The 19,611-nt window shown below is 46.9% G+C and overlaps 1 long non-coding RNA gene across 1 annotated transcript; it reads left to right on the forward strand.

The window, feature by feature from the left end:
* Nucleotides 1–159: 159 nt before the first annotated feature.
* LOC127697438 (uncharacterized) lies at nt 160–11,519 on the forward strand. The gene is made up of 4 exons (XR_007980468.1): nt 160–338; nt 2,806–5,866; nt 10,978–11,073; nt 11,227–11,519. It is a non-coding gene; the product is annotated as an uncharacterized LOC127697438 (long non-coding RNA).
* Nucleotides 11,520–19,611: the final 8,092 nt, after the last annotated feature.

Raw genomic sequence — 19,611 nt, forward strand, 5'->3', positions numbered from 1 at the left:
AGCCTGGAAATGCTCATCTCAAAGGCATCTTTTCTTTTTCCATTTTAACAGGAAGAGTAAGCATCTCCTTCACTTTTCCAAACACACTGTGCATGGTGGGATGCCACTCTGTTCTCTAGGTGGTGCCTGGGGAACTTAGTGCCTGTAGTTGTTCTGCTGGTCCACACTTGATGCCTTGCTTTACATGTTAGAGGAAACAGCCTGAGGTTGTGAGCACACATTTCCTCCCGTACCTTCCTCTAGTCACCCAACAGCAATGCCAGAACTCTTCCTAGCGAGGGTCAGTGTGCAGAGTGCCGTCTGGATAGGGTTTGACATTACCACGTCCATCTCTCAAGGTAATGGCTGCTGAGATTGTGCTGTTGATCTGGAGGGTGGTTTGGCAAATCTTTGTGCTCTATGATCCTAACTCAGGGTAGGTTACGGAACTGTCAAAAATGGCTCAAGTCGTACCTCCATGTTCCCAGATGAGTGCCTGACGTATATAAAACAATAGAGTGATGTATATGGTGTTAAGTCAGAGGCACAATTTTCTAGGTAGGAATTGAACTGATGGTCTGCGATTTCTGTCAGAAGGATTCCAGGCACGCGGATTGGCAGCTCCTCCTTTGGAGAAAGTGGGCCTCCCAAGGGGCCAAGGACTTGACTGAGCCCTATGGACAGGATAGGAACTGGGCTCCTGGTGGGGGTAGTGATTCTGCACAGCACACAGGCTGCTAGAACTTATCTCAGAGCTTCCTCTTTCTCCACAGTTCTGGCATTCCCCCTCCCCCACCCCACCCCCATTCCCAGGGCACTTTTTAGTGGACCACCAAGATTCTAGAAATGTGCGGCTCATGAGGTGGAACCTTCGCATCTTGTTTTGACAGTGCAGGGAAGAGAACGAACAAAGGAGGCAAAAAGCAGAGAGCAACAGACCCTGGACCTAATGTCCCTGGCAGCCAGGCCTACCGTTGTTGCCAGAGGGGCACTCGGGGCCTTACTGCTTGGCCTCTTCCCACGGCTCAGATCTGTTCCTTGATGTTCCTCTAAAGCACTGTAATTCCTCTGGCCCAGACATCAAGACTCTGGCGGTCTTCCAGGGCGTGATGTGCAAGAGATGCTTCTTTGCCTCTTGTAGGGTCTCCGGGTCTGCAGCCCAACCCCTTTAAATCTCCGTGGTGCCGGAGATCTCCACTCTCAGCCCCGTGCTCCTGACACCCCCATGGCAGGGATTACCGTCCTCCCACGAAGGAGCCGGAGCCCCAGGACAGCATCCTGGGGCTGGATTCGCATGTTTTCATATTGAAGAGCAATAACAGACATGTGTTTCGTGTCCCCATGTGGCACTTAATTCTGGTCCCTGGCTATGCACCAGCAAGAGGTCAGTGGTGGGATAATCGAAATCTCATGATGTTTGGTTTTAACTTCCTTCCCCAGCAGATCTTCCTAGAGTATCCCCTCCCCCATTTTTCTGCTTTCATTTTCCTTGATTCAACCTCTGTTTAGAGAACTAATGAGTTGTGGCAAGAACAAAAGGCTAGCAGTCAGTCAGAAGGGTGAGGGGGCGTGAGGTGGGGTGGGGGGCAAGCAAGGTTCCTAACCTGACTCTACCCCTTCCCACAGGGCCACAGAAAACCTCCCAAACCTCTACTTCTCCCCAAACTGCAACCCTTGTGAGCCCCTTCCAGGTTGTGGGGCCCACCCACAGGGGCAGAATGAAGAACAGCTTTGCCTGTGGGGTGGGAGGGTATGAGGGAGTTGGTTGCTAAGGGAACAAAGAGTCTAAGAGTCTGAAAGGTTTTCAACCCCAGGAACAGGCCAGCAGGCTGCACAGGCATTCAAATACCCACAGGTGCAAGCTGGACTGCCGCAGCTGGCATGGTTTTTGCATACGCTAAAGTTAGGCTCTGGCTAGATTCAAAGTGTAGAAACCACACTTAGCCATTTCCTCCACATAGGCAGGCAGAAACTTGCCTTATGCTAGAGCTGGGTGGAGTCTGGATCGGCCCGTGCTTGGGTTATCCGTTCAGCTCCAGAGTATGGCTGTGTGGTAAGGCTGCAGAATAGCCACAGCTATCTCTTCTCTTCTTCCAACCAAGTCTGAGCAGCACGGATTTTAATTGTGAATCTGAGGGTTTGCTGAGACCCATCTGCTCACTTTGGGGGATGGGGATGGAGGTGAAGGGCAGCTCTCACTGCGTGGCCCGGGCTGACCTTAAATTCATGGCAAGCCTCTTGCAGGGATTATAGGCCCAAGTCACCACACAAGGTTTGGCTAACCTTAGCATTAGGAAGGGACGCCCCTCATTGTTCTACCCTAGGCCTAACACATCCCCAGGACCCGGTTAGCACCCGCCCGGCCTGGTTATCCCATTAGCCGGTATTCTACAGGCTTAGCAGCCAACTTAGGACCCTTCCTGCCCTGGCCCAGCTTCTCATGGGCAGGCTCCCTATTTTCTTCCTTCGCTCCGCTTTGAGCTCTCGTTCCAAGGACCATACCCTTGCTCCTAGGACTTCATGCAGTTCTTCATTGTGCGGTGGACCTCAGAACCTGGAGGAGGCGGCTGCCTCACCGACTGAGGGTGTCTGAAGTCCGAAGGGAGAAGAGGCTGGCAGCTGTGTATGCTGAGTAGTGCAGCCCCTCAAGTCTTTCCCCCGCCCCCAGCAGCTCCCATCTCTTTGTGCATGTGGACTCTTAGTAGCCCCCAAAAGCCCAGGCTAATAAACAGGGGTCCTGTTACACTCTATATCTGTGTAGCTCTAAAGGCCTAGAATTCTCCTCCTCTTCTTCCTCCTCCTCCTCTTCTTTCTTCTTCCACACAGAATTCAGGACCTGTGCTATGGAGGAGGCCTGGGCACCATCTTAAGATGCCAAATGCCAGCTGCTGCCCAGGGATCAGTGGCTGTCAGGATGGATGGAATCTCGTCCAGAGAAATCTCTGTGACTGTATGAGGTGCTGGGGGTAGGGAGAGGTACACAGATCTCACTCCAGGGATCTTCACCCTGCGCATCTCTCCCTGACCCCGGAGTAAGAGTATACTTGTTGTTGTTGTGGGGGAGGAGGAGATGGAGGGCTATTCTGCCATTGAGAAGAAGCCTCGGAGTCTAATGCTTCAAAGGCAGAGGAAAGCTGCTAGTAGCTGGGTTCTGGTGAAGGAGAGGAAGAGCTGGAGGACACAGGATGTGTAGGAAGTCACTGTCACAATGATACCAAGCCATTTTTGCCATCTAAGGCTATTAAACTCATCAGCAGCGTAGGCAGACTACCTAAAGAGCAAGCCACGGTCCTGGGGCAACTGGTGGGTCTGTTCATGACGAGATAAGACTGGGGCTGTTCTCAAAGACATACACATCTGATGGCGATGCAGCTACACCCAAGAACAGAGTGCAAGAGCCTCAGGAACAAATGTAGAATTACACAGTAGTCTACTGCCATGGAAACCACAGACAAATGTTACAAAGAGACAACCAGAAGCCCCAGCAGCCTTCATAAGATCATGGAAAAAACTAACTACGTGGGCCTGTGGGCCAACTTTAGAGACTTCAGCTCCTCTAAGCCACCGCCATCTGTTTGATGCTCTTGTTGATACCTGTTTATATGGTTTTGATGGTTTATTCTGGTGGCCATGGGGCATGCCCATTGACGTGACCAGCTGCAAACGTCAGGTATGCATTCACAAGATACAAAAAGTCATTCCGTACATACAGAAGACCCAGGAATAGGCTCACTTCAAAAGACAAAATAGTCAACAGGGCTAGGGATACAGCTCAGTTGGTATTGTTTGCTCGGCATGCATGAAGTCCTGGATCCAATCTAGAAATGGAATAACCCACCTGTCTATAGTCTCCAAACTCAGGAGGTGACAGTAAGATCAAGAGTTCAAAATCATCCTCAAATACTGAATATGTTCAAAGCCAGTCTGAGATACAAGAGAGTCTGCCTCAAGAAAAGGGAGACGGGCTTGATGTCACCCTCACTCCAATCTCAACCTGCTGGGTGAGGGATTTGGGGGCTTGTTTGATCTAATCGGTTGAGCTAAAGGAAAGACGTGCTAAGAAAGGGGAGCTGCAAAAGACAACTCTGTCTCCATTGATTAACCAAGAGTCGATGTAGAGCTTCTAATGGAGGTTGGAGCACAGAATCAGGGGTTCTCAGCCTGGGGAGTATGGGCCAGACGCTTCTCTGCGGGAGAGGATGCCCCTAGCATTCTGGCTTATCTGGCAGTACCCCTGGCTTCTGCTAACTGGCCAGCCCCGCATCCCATCGCATGAATTGAAAGGCTCTGCCAGACGACAGTCCCTGCTGCAGAGGGGTGTTGGAGCGCTGGCCACCCAGGGTTGCTCCTGCTGCTGGTTTTGGAGAGGTTTTAAGTTCCAAAATGGAAATATAATTATGGGAGAGATCAGCAGGGGTCATGGAATCCAATGTGGCTCAGATCTGAGTGACATGTGGCATCTTTCCAGGTATTTCAAGGATTCACAGTGTCGATGTAATTGGTTCCCTAAGATTCTTAGTTAAACATGGCACCCATAAAACTGGCAAACTTCCCACAGGCTTGTGGCTTTTTTACAGGTATAAACTCAAACTGAACCCAAGCACAACATACCAAATATAATAGCAATCCAACTCATGTAACGGTGTGGTGAGGGTTTGTGAAGATGCCCTGTACTCTGAACTTGGGTACCAGCCTGATTAGATTGGGCTTGCCCTGTCTGTATTGCCCAAATCTCACTAGATATTATGTTTTCAGCATTCTGTGGACTCTCTGTTTATGAGGTTTCCTTGAAGTTGTTTGGTCAATGTGTATTCTGCCCACTCAGGTCACCTGTGTTTTCTTATTAGCCTAAGGCAGCTGAAAGCACACCCCGTTCCCAGTCGGATCACAGATATTAATTGGTTAGCTTTGGGGTGGACCTATGACCCCAGAAGCAGCTCATAAGAATCTAGATTCTTAGCAAAATGAAAATATCTGAGGAGAGCACTGGACTTCTGATCCTCCTGCATCTGCCTCCCAAAGGACTGGGGTCACAGGCAGTGCTACCATGCTGATATTGGAGATGAACCTCAGGGCTTTGTGCACACCCAGAAAGCATTCTATCAATGAGCTACATCCCCAGCCCTGAAAATAATTTGTATTTTTTTTAAGTTAAAAGTTTTTACAAAGGCTTCCCAAGGACATATTAGCAGGTTCTCAACAGAGCTCAAATAGGCCTGAGCTCTTTATGGGAAAGAGCTGAGGCCAGAGAGCTTCCCAGAGTGTGTGTGTGTGTGTGTGTGTGTCTATGCATGCACATGTGTGTATGTGTGTGTATGCTTGTATGCTTATGTGTGTATACATGTATGTGTGTATGCGTGTGTATGTGTATATGTGTGTGTGCTTGTGCATGTGTGTGTGTGTTATGGTATGCTTGTGTGTATGCTTGTATGCTTAGTGTGTATGTGTGTGTACATGTATGTGTGTGTGTCTGTGAGTGCACATGTGTGTGTATACTTACATGCTTAGGTGTGTATACATGTTTGTGTGTATGCATGTGTATGTATGTGTATGTGTGTATGTGTATGTATATATGTGTGTGTGTGCTTGTGCATGTGTGTGTGTTATGGTATGCTTGTGTGTATGCTTGTATGCTTAGGTGTGTATGTGTGTGTACATGTGTGTGTGTGTGTGTGTGTGTGTGTGTGTAAGGCTCTGTGTGGGTGGAAGCCTAGTTGCTAAGGTCACAGCAGACATCAAGTCTGGAGCCAGACTTCTTTCCGTTCTTCTTCTCACCGCACAGCCTGCCTGGATGCTGAGGTGCGCTCTGATGAGCAGCATTGCCTTAAATGTCCATTAAGCTGAGCTGCACGCCTCAAGTGCATTTGGGAAAGGCACTGAAATCCAAGTAAGAAACTTCTTTTTCAGACCTTTTTGTGTTTAGTAGTATGATGAGAAGGCAGGGTCTGTGTAAACAAAATATAACACACATTCAAAAGGGTTTAGCAGAAACACCCAGTTTAGTGCATACTTATAAAAAGAAAACACACAAAGTCACAACCAGACCACGAAACAGAACCATCCCGTTGTGCAGAAGTCCCCCTGTCTATTTTTCTCAGCCACTTCCCCTTTTTTCCTTCTTAAAGTCACCAGTATCCTGGCTTTAATATAGTGACTTCCTTTGCTTTCGTCCCAGCCCAATGCACATGACTAAACAGAAAAGGTGTCTTAGTCAGGGTTTCTATTCCTGCACAAACATCATGACCAGGGAGCAAGTTGGGGAGGAAAGGGTTTATTCAGCTTACACTTCCACATTGCTGTTCATCACCAAAGGAAGTCAGGACTGGAACTCACCCAGGGCAGGGACTTGAGGCTGAAGCTGATACAGAGGCCATGGAGGGATGCTACTTACTGGCTTGCTTCCCCTGACTCGCTCAGCTTGCTCTCTTATAGAACGCAGGTCTACCAGCCCAGGGGTGGCACCACCCACAAGGGGCCCTCCCACCCTTGATCACTAATTGAGAAAATGCCTTACAGCTGGATCTCATGGAGGCATTTCATCAAGGGAGGGTCCTTTCTCTGTGATAACTCAAGCTTGTGTTCAAGTTGACACACAAAACCAGCCAGGACAAGAGGTTAACTTTGTTAGCTTGATTTATTCAATCGAGGCTTACAGCTTTGCTCATCACTGAGGGGGGTCTGGCTCTGACCCTTTCTTTCTTTCTTTCTTTCTTTCTTTTTTATTTTTATTTTTTAATTTTTTTTTTTTTTTTTTTTTTTTTTTTTTTGGTTTTTCTGAGACAGGGTTTCTCTGTGTAGCCCTGGCTGTCCTGGGACTCTCATAGACCAGGCTGGCCTCGAACTCAGAAATCTGCCTGCCTCTGCCTCCCAAGTGATGGGATTAAAGGCGTGCGCCACCACGGCCAGGCCTGACTCTTTCTTTCTATGTTGGTGGGCATATGGCTATCTCTAGTTTGTGGCTTTTATGAACCGTGCTCCTGTAAGCACTCCCTGTGCTGATCCCTTCCCCAGGTTAGGCAGACACACCTACTTCCAGGGCATTTCCCTTCAAGTGGGCACAGGAGGAGTCACACCTGAGAGCAGTGCAGTGGTCTTTAACCTCCCTTTAATACAGACCCTCATGTGGTGCTGACCCTCAACCATAAAATTATTTCATTGCTATTCATAACTGTGATTTTGCTGCTGTTATGAATCATAACATAAATATCTGTGTTTTCCGATGGCCTCGGGCTACCCCTGTGAAAGGGGCATTTGAACCTCCAAGGGGGTCACAAACTGCAGGTTGAGAATCACTGCCTTAGGACAACTGAATGATATGCACGAGTGTTTACCAAAATTCTTGCTTCGACTTAAACTCTAAGGGGTTCCCACCACGCTGCTTCCTTAGCTCTTGCTTGTACCAAACTCGAGCTTGTCCAGGGCTCAGGTGCAGTGCAGGCTCGTGCTGGGCACAATTTGCACTCTGCCGCTGCCTCCTGAGGAAAATCAGGAGAGTTTCTACCGGTTATCGCCACCTGACTTCCTCTCCTCCTGTTATGGGTCTGTTAAGTATTTTTGGCTGTTTTCCTGTCGCAGAACTAAGCCTTTTTCTTTTGATGAAATTTCATCTTCATTAGAATTACACTGGAGAGAAAAGCGTGCCCGACTTCCGAGCCGGCACCTGCTGGTCTGATTACTGTGTGTGGCTGAAGGTAAATCTGTAAAGCACAAGACGGATTATTTTTATACTTCAAGTCTTTGAAAAGATAACAATGGAGGCTCCTAGAAACATAGCCGTCCAGGTCATTTTTTTTTTTCTTATCTCCATTTCCCAACTCCCTCATTTCCCTGTATTTTCTTAGAGAACAAACACGCCTACATGCCACCGCCGTCTTTTGTTAAGAGCGTAGAGAAGGCGGTTTGCTATTCTGCTGGGTGGTTTTCGAGCTGTGCTTTAAGCATTCTTCTGAGCTGTCCCAGTGTGACTAAGATACTGCCTGCGGTGGATATGCCTTCTATGGCTGAGATAACATTAAATAAAGAACATATATACATATTCTTTATGTATATTCATATATCATACATATGTGAATATGTATGAATATACATATTCACGACTCCAGCGGTGAATTCCTCCTAACAAAAATAAATGGACAGCTCCCAGAGCCCTGGGCTGTAGCTTTTTGCTTCCCTTATCTGCTTTAGACACTTGGGAATGAGCTCACCAGCAAGGAGCGAAGTCCACACCATCTACCATTGCATAAATTATTCAGTTATCTGTGATGTCCTTGTAACATGAGAACCTCTATTAAAAAAACAAGTAGCTGCAGTGCTTACAGAGGCACATGCCTGCTATTTATAGACTTGATGGGAGCGGCTCTGAGTAAACCTTACTGGAGTTCCCGGATACTCAGTGAGGATCGGTGCAGGGTTTTCACACTAAGGTGTTTGCTGAGTGCACGTATGTATGCTGCTGTGTGGGGCACACATACTACATGGAGCAGAGAGGGCCCAAGCGGACATGGCTTGTTCGTTAGCTCTTTCTTATTTTTCTTACATTTTGGATATTGAAACAAGGACAAATGGATTACAGGCCCCAGCATTTACCATGGTGTGTGTTCCCAATTGTATTCAGGCAACAGGGTCCCTGCTTTTTAAAAAAAGTGACCTTTATTTTCTGTTAAGAATGCCAGATGTCTGTCATAGACAAATAGGGGCCTGGGACACCGAGTTTCCTAATGATCTTTACTGAATGCAGGATGAAGCCCTAGTCACCCAGAGTCAGGCCTCCTGCAGATCGGAGCAAGGCAGCTGGGTTATATGAGTCTTCATTAAAAATACCCACATGTCTTTTTTCTTCATAATTTAATTGATTTTTATTTATTATATTGCTAAGGATTGAATACTGGTCCTTATACATGTTGACCAAGTAAGTACCTGGCCCACTAAAGTGTGCCCCATAGGCCTCTCATAGCTCAACTTAAAATTTTTCCTTTTATTTTTAATTCTATGTCTGTGTATGACTCTGTGCATGTGAATAAGGGCACCCATGGAGGCCAGAAGTGACCCCCTTGAGCTGTGGTTCTAAACTTTCCTAACGCTGCAACCCTTTAATACAGTTCCTCATGTTGTGGTGATCCCCAACTCTTAACATTATTTTTGTTGCTACTTCACAACTGTAATTTTGCTACTGTTATGAATCATAGTATAAATATCTGTGTTTTCCAATGGTCTTAGGTGACCCCTGTGAAAGGGTCATTTAATTTTCCAAAAGGGTTGTGACCCACAGATTGAGAACCACTGCTCCAGAGCTAGGGTTCCAGGCAGTTGCGAGTCACCTGGTGCGGGTGCTAGCACTGAATTCTGGGTCCTTTGCAAGGACAGCACACACTCTTGCAAATGCTGAACCATCCCTCCAGCCCTATAACTCAAATTTTTGATCAAAAACATCTTATGATGAGTCTGGGAGATGGCTTAGTGGTTCAACTGCTTGCCACATTGCATGAGGACCAGAGTTCAGATTCCCAGAAGCCATGTAAATGCCAGGGGGCAGTGGCAGCCCACCTGTAAGGCAGAACAAGACATCCCCAGAGCTATTTAGCTAGCATGACTCACCCATATCCATGAGCTCTGGGTTTGATTAAGAGACCTTGCCTCAGTGAATAAGGTAAAGGAATAATGGAGGATGATTATAGATATTGGCCTCAGGCCTCTATATGAACATGCACACGTATGGTACATGCATACCCACACATATGCATCATCACACATGCAGAACATGCATATGCACACACATACCACTCAAACACATGAAAATGGAAAAAGAAAAAAATCATATGCCTTTTCCAAATTCCAATGACATTCTTCACAGAAATACATATTCTGCTTTTTCATGTATATGAATGACATATTTAGGTTTTTGAGACAGGGTCTCACAGTGTTGCCCAGGCTAGCCTCAAAATTCTGGGCTCATGTATTCCAAGAAGCTGAGATTATATGTATGTGCCATACATATATACATGTGCCCCGTTTCTATGGCCTCCTAAAATAACAGTGTCATAGTGAGAGAGAATAGATTAGCGATCGATAGGAGTTGGATCTGGAGGATAGGGGCATCAACAAAAGGAAAATAAGTGGGGTTATTAAAATAATGCAAGAATAAGAAATATTGATACAGACAATTTGTCATAAAATAATTACAACTAAGTACATGTGAGTGTGTACACGCATATGGATACATAGGATGCCATGACACCTGATTGAGATCTATGTATTGTACCAGTGTCAATATCTTGACTGTGATATGTATGTTTCAAGATGTTATCGTTGGGAATAAACTGGGGAAAGAGCAATGGCATCATCTATATGACCTCTATATGACCTCTATATGACCTCTATATGACCTCTATATGACCTCTATATGACCTCTATATGACCTCTTACAGCTGAGTTTATAGCTACTTTAACCTGAGCCTGGTTGTAGTGGTGTATGCCTTTAATCCCAGCACTCGGAAGGTAGACTCAGGTGGGTCTCTGAGTTTGAGGGCAAACTGGGCTACAGAGTTCCTGGACAGCCAGGGCTATACAGAGAAACCTGGTCTCAAAAAAAGAATCAATGAAAACAGAAACAAAAAACCTACAGCAAACAAACAAATACATCCAACCAAAAGAAAAAAAAAGAAAACCACATCTGGGTTCCCAGGTGCCACAGTGGCACCAGGAGATCCCCTTCCTGCCCTGGAAATTTGTTAAAACAACTATGGTTCCGGGTGGTTCTGAAGACATACCACCCTTATCCAAGTGTCATTTTGAAGACTGAGACAATAGAGTTTGTGGTGGCTTGAATAGGAATGGCCCCCAAAGACTCATGTATTTAAATGCTTGGCCCATAGGGAGTGACACTATTAGCAAGTGTGGTCTTGATGGAGGAAGTATGTCACTATGGAGGTGGGCTTTGAAATCTTATATATACTTAAGCTATGTCCAGGGTGACACACAGTCTCCTTCCGCTGGCTGCAGATCACGATGCAGAACTGTAGGCTCCTCCAGCACCATGTCTGCCTGAATGGTGCTATGCTTCCTACCATGATGATAATGGCCTGAACCTCTAAAACTGTAAGCCAGCCCCCATTACATGTTTTCCTTTATAAGAGTTGCCTTGGTCATGGTGTCTCTTCACAGCAATGAAAAGACAAGTTTTATCTTTGAGAATGAAGGAGATCCTTTGATAAAGTCTGTGTTTTATATTTCAAACATGTGAATGCCCAGATGGAGCAAAGATATCTATGAGAATATTTGCACAGAGTCATGTGAAGATGACCCTACCAGTGAGAAATCAAAATGGCAGCCCACTACGGGGAACTAAGGAAAACGGATTAATATAGGAGTGCTGTGTGAATACACCACCAACCAAGGGCTCTTTTAACACGAATCCCTCAAAACGAGTGGTTCCTGCCCAACACAAGTGGATTTGACTCTAAAGACTTTGGAGAAAGGAGACGATGACACTAGCAGTTTGATCTGAATCGACTTATGAAATGTTAGTTTCAATAAAATCTTAAAATGGCTAATTAAAAAATATTAAACTTGCTTTTTTTTTCTCATCAAAGATCTGTTAGTTTTCCTGGACAGGAGGAAATTCCAAATATAATAGTTAAAGAAAGATCTGTGGGGAAGCCTGAAAACGGTCCAAGGAGAGAAGAGAGGCATCTGGAACTCTCTCTTTCTCACCCCCTGTATGCACATGTGTTCATGCATGTACATGAACATGTCAGTTCATGGGTATGTGTGTAGGGGTATCAGAACAAGTCATTTAGGGGTACCAGAGTTGTAGAGTAAGTTCTTATCATTGCAATGGGGAGGCTCCTGACTATGAAGTAAGGAGCAGATGGCCTCTCTCTGAGGTCTAACCATGAGTTTAGTGCCTCAAACATTCACCATTAGATAGAGCTAAAATCACACCAGCTGCTGGAATCGAGTCCTGTGCTTTTGTAATGAACTCAAACTGCACACAGAACAGTGGGTTCTCTCTGTGGCCATGAATGCGCTGTGTTCGTGAACAGGCTCTAATCGGGTTTCTGTTTGATTAGAACTGCAGTTTCATTGACACCCTCTCTTGAGTATGTCCTCTGAGCACCATGACAGGGAGTCCCAGCTCATCAGGTGTTTGTGATTGCACTGTGCACCTACATGCTGAGTTCTCGGTGATATCAGCTGCAGGGCTATCCAGGGTGAGGGAAAAGAACTGACAAAGAAAAAGGGTGAGGTGGAGTAGGTGGGCTCGTGGAACTCTGGACCTGACCTTCACTGGGGCTTCACCCATCTTGAGCCCCCCCCCGCCCCCCGTGGGTGGGAGGGTCTGCTAAGAACCCGCTGACTGGCTGGAGGGCCCTCCTGTCCAGGAGCTGAGCAAGAAACTGAACAGAAAGGACTCAGTTCCACTGGATGCAATGTTTTTTTGTTTGCTCATTATTGAGACAGCTGGCGTTCACTGTCCAGTCTGGCAGGTCCGGGGCTCACTATGTAGGCCTGGCTGGCCTCCAGCTCACAGAGATCCACTTGCCTCTGCCTCCTGAGCGATGGGATTAAAGGCGTGCGTCACCACACCCAGCAGGAATGCAAGTTTCAGTATAATTTTATTATAGCAGTGCACGGCACATATCAAACACGATCCTTAATCCTGCTCTACACACAGGCAAGGCGCCACGTGTTTGCCCATCTTAAGCTCATTTTCTGAATCTCTATCATTTTGCTCATTTGCTGACCCTCAGATAACCATTGTTGCAGTAGTGTGTGTGTGTGTGTGTGTGTGTGTGTGTGTGTGTGTGTGTGTGTGTGTGTATAAAGGGCTCTAGCCTTAACCTTGAAGCCCACCTGCTCCTGGCATCTCATCAACGGTTTGGGCAAACAGTGGAGCACAGGATGAGTTTTAGGACCAGGCAGATCAGCCCTGGCCAGCCATGTGACCTCCAGCCATTTAAGCTTTCTAAACCTGTTTCTTCAACAACAAGGCAAAGTGTTTCATTGTACAGACTTTGGGGTCAGACCACCTTTTGCATCGTAGGGTCACTGTATGCTCAGGTCAGTTATTAAACTTTCATTATCTCGGTTTCTGTAAGATAGATGTGGCATGTAAGAAAGCCTTTATCTATCATCTATCTATCTATCTGTCTATCTATCTATCTATCTATCTATCTATCTATTTATTTTTGCTGGCTTTGGGCTTCCTAAACAAAGGCCAAATTTTTATACAGACTTCCAAAAGGACGGAAACAGACTAGAGCAGAACAGTCAGTGTCAGCTTCTGCCCATGGCACACTCCAGTGCTCATACACAGCCAGTAGGCACGGCCAGGAGATCTACCAGTTCTAGTCTTTGAGGAGAACTATCCGATCGTCAGCATGCCACCAAGCTGACAGGACAGAGACTTCAGAGGGTACACATGACAGTGGGTTCTCAGGTTTGGGGGCTGAAGACATAGAGCATTTGTTTAGCATGTTTGAGGCTCTGGGTTCAATTCTGTGGGGTCTCAGAGAGAGATGGAGACAATGAGCGATGGAGAGGGAAAGAGAGAATATATCCCGGCTCAGAACAGTGACTAAATAACAGCAGTCAGTGCAAACCCAAGGTGGGTGGAGAATTTGATTACAGGACTTTTAGAACTGTCACATTAAATAAAGTGCCCACCTTCAACCAAAGGTGGCTAGGCAAGCAAATAAAGAAAATATGATATATTTCTCACCATTATCTGTTTTCCCTGTACAACTGATTCTTATTATTTGTGGGTTCCATATGTGTGGGCTTATCTCCTTGCAAAAAGTAATGTGTGATCTCAAAATCCACACCTATGACTCATGTTGCTTTTGTGGTCTTTGAGGGAACTGTAGGTTTTTTGAGACAGGGTTTCTCTGTGTAGTCCTGGCTGTCCTGGAACCCACTCTGTAGACCAGGCTGGCCTCAAACTCAGAAATCTGCCTGCCTCTGCCTCCCAAGTGCTGGAATTAAAGGCGTGCACCACCCCCCCCCCCCTGCGGGACTGTAGTCTTTGGGGGTAACAGTTTGAGTTGTAGATACACAGCTGTGTGTAAAACCAAGTGATATTTTGCCATCTCGTTGCAGCTCTTATTTTGTTAACAAGTGTCCATGGAGTATAGTTGGTGACACAGTGCTCCTCCGCTCCTCAGGGCTATGGTGCGCCTTTTGAGGAAATATGTGTAGGTAAACTTTGATGGGGTGAGACTTCAGTGGGCCGGACACACTGTGGGCTCTGAGTTGGCTGTGACTTCAGTGTTTACAAACCGACGGTATGCATTAGATAAGATAGCCTTAAGGAGATGAGAAATGTGGTTAGAGAGTTGGTTAGTTTATGGCGGTTTAGTGCCAGAGGCTCGTAGGAACACACTCTATTTCTTCAGAAGCCGTGACTCAGTATTATTTAACTCAGAGTTCACAGTGACTGTAGAGCAGGAGTCACAGCACTTGGCTGTGCACACACCTGATTTAATAGGCCACAGCCTGACTTTGATATGAGTAACTTCACCAGGAAACCATTTCCATAAACCTTGGACTTGGGCTGGGTTTGCCACCAGCCTTGGCCCATGACGCATGGCAACGTTGTACAAATTCTGGAGCCTGGGCTCAAGAGATTTGACAGCTTTGGGCTTTGTCCTCTTGGGACACTATCCTAGGACCTTTGTGTAAGGAGGTGGGAACTGAGCCTGCTAGAGGACGAGAAGCCATCGAGGTACTCCGGCAGCCATCAACAGCAAGGGCTACACATGTGTACAAGGACACTGTGGCCTCTCTGAGCCAACCAAAACACTAATCTTCCACCCACATACCATTGTCTGTGTGAGCCAAGGAAACTCCAGAAACTGAAAATTAGAAGCTGGGTTGTCAAAAGCGTAACTTTGTTGGTCATTTGTTTTTATAGGAATTGATAGCTGTCGTGCTGACTTGGAGTTCAGTGTGGTCAGGGGACTTGCTTTTGCAAGTTAAATATAGCATGTATCATTTCTAGGAGGACACACTTAACTGTTCTTCTGCTATGGCATGCATGGAGGTGTGTGCTTATAGAGAGCTATGACTGATTATGGTACTGAGTCAACGCAGAAGGAAAGTGGCCCTAAAGGGCCGTCTGAAGATCTTAAGTGAACTAAGATGAATTAAACTTTTGTTGTATCCATTCTAGGGTTTGGGGATGGTTGATGCTGTAGCAAACCTAACTCATTCTAATTGGTGCAAGGCTGGAGAGCTCAAACATTTTCTATGCGAAGTATTCCCCACAACACAGAAAAAAAAATTGGGGGCCCATCTGGGAAGACTTAGAAATACTGAATTTAGGCTAAATAGTTGAATGCAAAGTTGTTTGTCTGGAATGCATTATAAATACCAACTCGTTTGTTTGAATACATTCATTCCATATGTATCTGTAGGTTTCTTTGCTGATTAACTGTCATGAAATGTGGGCTTGATCCCTGGTGACAATCTGATAGTCTTTGTGAAAACAAAGAGTTGATGTTGAACCAGCCCAGTGGACATAGCTTGCAGAACACAGAACTCTGGTCAGCTGACCTCGCTGCCTTTGCTAAGCCGGGTCCGTTTATCACGGGCAGGTTCATCTTACAACTCAGCTGGCATGCACAATTTTCTCAGATGTCAGGTGAAGTGAGATGCAAAATGCTTTCTGAAATCCATGGCAGCCGATAAAAAGGAAAATTTCTTGTTGATGCTTATGGGTAACGCTGGATGTGTTTCTAGCTCAGCCACATGGTGTGAGGAGAGTAGGACAGAAAGGCCTGAGAAGACAGGCCTAGGCTAGGTCTCTGTCAAAGGCGGGAGGATCCTTGGCACAGAAAAGGGTTGGCAGGGTTTCCATGTGAGGCAGGAGGGGCTGAGGGTAGGAAACTGTGCTGACAGCTTTGTACCACTTGAGGATGAAGGCCACCACTACCGTGTTGCTCAGGGTTGGTGGCCTCATTTGGTGGCTTCGGGTGAGTGCCAGTCAGAATCAAAAGAAGCTGGATAATGTTGACTTTGCTGACAAGACCCTCTGTTGTGCCTCAGGGGAATTGTTCTCTGTCTCTTCTGCAGGGCAACAGCTCCTTCCTCTGGCCGAGGTCCCAGTATCTGCAACCACGTAATTTATTTCCCCAGACTGCTTGGTCCACAGTTTCCATGGCCTCTGATCACATCCTCAGCAGCACCCCTCCCCCAAAGTTCCTTTTTCTGTAGTTTTTGGTTTCGTGAGCTAGAATCTCTGACACTCACACATATATTCAACACAATGATGGGAGAAATAGACTTGATTTTGAATGAGAGTAAGAATGGCCCAAAATGGACACCAAGCAGGGTGCGCAGGCTACACTTACCTCAACCTGATCCAAGCTACAGCCATCTGAAGGAAGGGAGCCTCCATTAAGAAAATGTCTCTATACAACTGGGCTGTAGGCAAACCTTCAAGTCATTTCCTTAGTGATTGGTGGGGGAGGGCCCAGCCCTTCATAGGTAGTGCCATTCCTGGGCTGGTGGGTGTGGGCTCAGAACGTAGGCGGAGTAAGCCAGTAAGCAGCACTCCTCCATGACCTGTTTGAGTTCCTGTCCTGACTTCCTTCAATGGATGAACCGTGATGTGGAAGTGTAAGTCAAATAAACCCTTTCCTCCCCAAGTTGCTTTGCTCATGGTGTTTTATCAAGCTAATATAAACCTAACTAAGACATGGGGCTTCTTGAAAGACTTGTCTCTGTAGCTCAAGGGAGCCATGACCTAATGATTTAGGCCCCCATCAGCCTCTTGTCTAGTGAGACCTTCAGGGTATAACATTTATGACACTGAGCTCTGGGTGGTCCCTGCCATATCTTAGTTATTCAGACCCATGACCCATGACCCAGCCTTTTCCATTAACTCCAAATCCACCAGCACGTGGCACATACTGGACTGAGCTTCCATTGGGGACAGGAGCAAGTGGGGTGGATTCGTGTCACATGGTCACATTCTGCCTCAGTTTATCTCTGATTCTCCTCCAGAATTCCACATTGCTGCCCTGGCTGCCGCCGCTGATCCCACTCCCAGTCCCCAGTTGGAAATCAAACACACATGGTCCTCAAAGGGAACAACCTATAGGGACGAAGGCCACTGCACCTCAGGGAATGTGGGTGCCAATCTGACAAAGAGAACCCATGACATGAGGTCAGTTGAAGGGAATCTCTGGTTCTTCCTTCTCGGGAAGCAGGTCATGGCGCTCAGAGGCCCCTCTGGCCTTTGAGAAAGATTTATTTGGCCTTGACTTACCTCAAGGTTGAGATAGCCTTGTGGACTTGATGGGCCTCTCGGGGATTCAGCTTTATGTGACCGAGTTTCTTGGCGAGTTAAGTGGACAGCATTGCTAAGCACACTGGTATGTAAATTTCTGTGAAAGGCAAGAACAAAGGAATCGGAACAGGCCGAAACAAAGGGAAGGAAAGTGGCAGAGAGTAACTTGGAACAAGAAGACACAGTTCCCAGTTTTGGCTGGCCTCACATTGGCCATAAAATTAGCCTAGAGCCACTTGCTGGCTCTTCAAACCTTTTCTGCTGTAAAAATGGAGATGCCCTCCCTCACAGAGGCCACCGTGAGGTGAGAGGGAACCTGTGTGGGAGATCAGAGCCTGCTGGATCCTGGGGGCTGGAGAGGTGGCTCAGAGAGGGGCCAGGGAGAAGCCCACCTGTGTTTTCATCTGATCTGAAAGCAGCAGCATCTAAGAGACGGTTGGCCCAGCTCTTCCCAGGCAAGCTCTTCCCTTCCCAGGCAGGTTGGTGCTTGTAGAGACTTGGCTCAGCACAGCCAGGGAAAGATGCCATTGTGAAATCACTGCCCAGGCAAGCGGTTGTAGTTAAGATTACTCCCCCTAATATAGCACCAAGGGCAGGCTGCTCAGGGGCTAGATGATTCAAGGTGTAGAGGAAGGCGGCACTGGGCTTGAATTTAGGGGCCAGAACTGGAGGCAGGCAGGCCATACTGGAAACACAACTGGAACCAAGTTTAAAAGGGTCAAAGAAAGGAGGCAGAGCCATTGGAGAGGACCAGTGGATAGGGACGCAGAAGGCATGGGGAGTCTGGCCCATGAACAGCCCCTGCCTTGCTCAACACTAGAGAGCAAAAGTGCTGTTGCTATGGTGATTTCACTGACTTCTATTATATATATATATATATATACATATATATATATATATATATATATATATTACACAGGGTCTCATGAAACTGCTTCCATTGCTCAGAGGGGTTAAGTGGCTTCTGTGGGGTCACAGAATACTTAAGTATTGTAGGAAAATGGGGTGGTTTCCAAAGTGAGGACACTTAAAATCCCTCCCCTCCATCTCTCTATTGCTTCATGCTGCCAGAGTATTGCCCATCTAGAGAAACACACGCTCGTGTTCTAAATGGCAGCGGGAGGTTGAGTGGGATCAGGACTGTGACAGAATAGCAAGGGAGTGATTGTGCTTTTCACTCCCAGCTCCTAGATCATTGTGGAACCGAGCCCAGTTTATATATCTCCAGCAGCATCACTGCTGGATGAGCACGGTTCCTGTGGCTGGAGTGTGTCCCCCACAGTTCTGTCCCCAGTGCAGTGGAGCTGAGAGGTGCCTAGCAAGAGGCTATTAAAATAGTTCAAGGGCTCTGCCTTCGTGAATGAATGGATAGATGAATGGATGGATGGATGAATGGATGGATGGATGGATGGATGAATGGGTGAATGGATGGATGGATGGATGAATGGATGGATGGATGAATGGATGGATGGATGAATGGATGGATGAATGAATGGATGGATGGATGGATGAATGGATGGATGGACGGATGGATGGATGAATGGATGAATGGATGGATGGATGGACGGATGGACGGATGGATGGATGAATGGATGAATGGATGGACGGATGGATGGATGAATGGATGAATGGATGGAATGGATGGATGAATGAATGGATGGATGGATGAATGGATGGATGGATGGAATGGATGGATGGATGGATGGATGATTGGATGGATGAATTGATGGATGGATGAATGAATGGATGAATGAATGGAGGGATGGATGAATGGTGGATGGATGGATGGATGGATGGATGAATGGATGGATGGATGGATGAATGAATGGATGGATGGATGGATGGATGAATGAATTGATGGATGGGTGGGTGGATGAATGGATGGATGGATGGATGGATGGATGAATGGATGCCACACAGTGCAGTTCCCTCTTCTCTCTGTCTTGCCCTCTCTTGTTCCCCCCCGCCCCCCCCATCCTGGAAGGACGACCAGGAGGGCCCTCACCAGTGGCCAGCTCCATGTTCTAAGACCTCTCAGAGCCCAGAAATGATTGATTACTCACTCCCAGGCAATCCAACAGCAGAAAGCAGAGCGAGCCACGGGGACCTGTGAGTTTTCATGTGCCCTGCAGAGCAGAGCCGAGTGGGTGAAACATGGGCTCTCGGGTCTCACGTCACCATCAACTCGTTGAGAGGTCAGGCCATAACTGGCAGAGCTGTGTGGGGACCGATGCCCTACAGAGAGAACCGAGGCCAGGAAGGGCCACCATCTCCTTTGCATTTTTACCCCTGCTCTGAGGCATGGTGGCTCTGCCTGGACATCTAGAAGGTATCCTGTGTGC

The sequence above is a fragment of the Apodemus sylvaticus genome, chromosome 12, assembly GCF_947179515.1.
Source record: "Apodemus sylvaticus chromosome 12, mApoSyl1.1, whole genome shotgun sequence".
NCBI classification, from domain to species: domain Eukaryota; kingdom Metazoa; phylum Chordata; class Mammalia; order Rodentia; family Muridae; genus Apodemus; species Apodemus sylvaticus.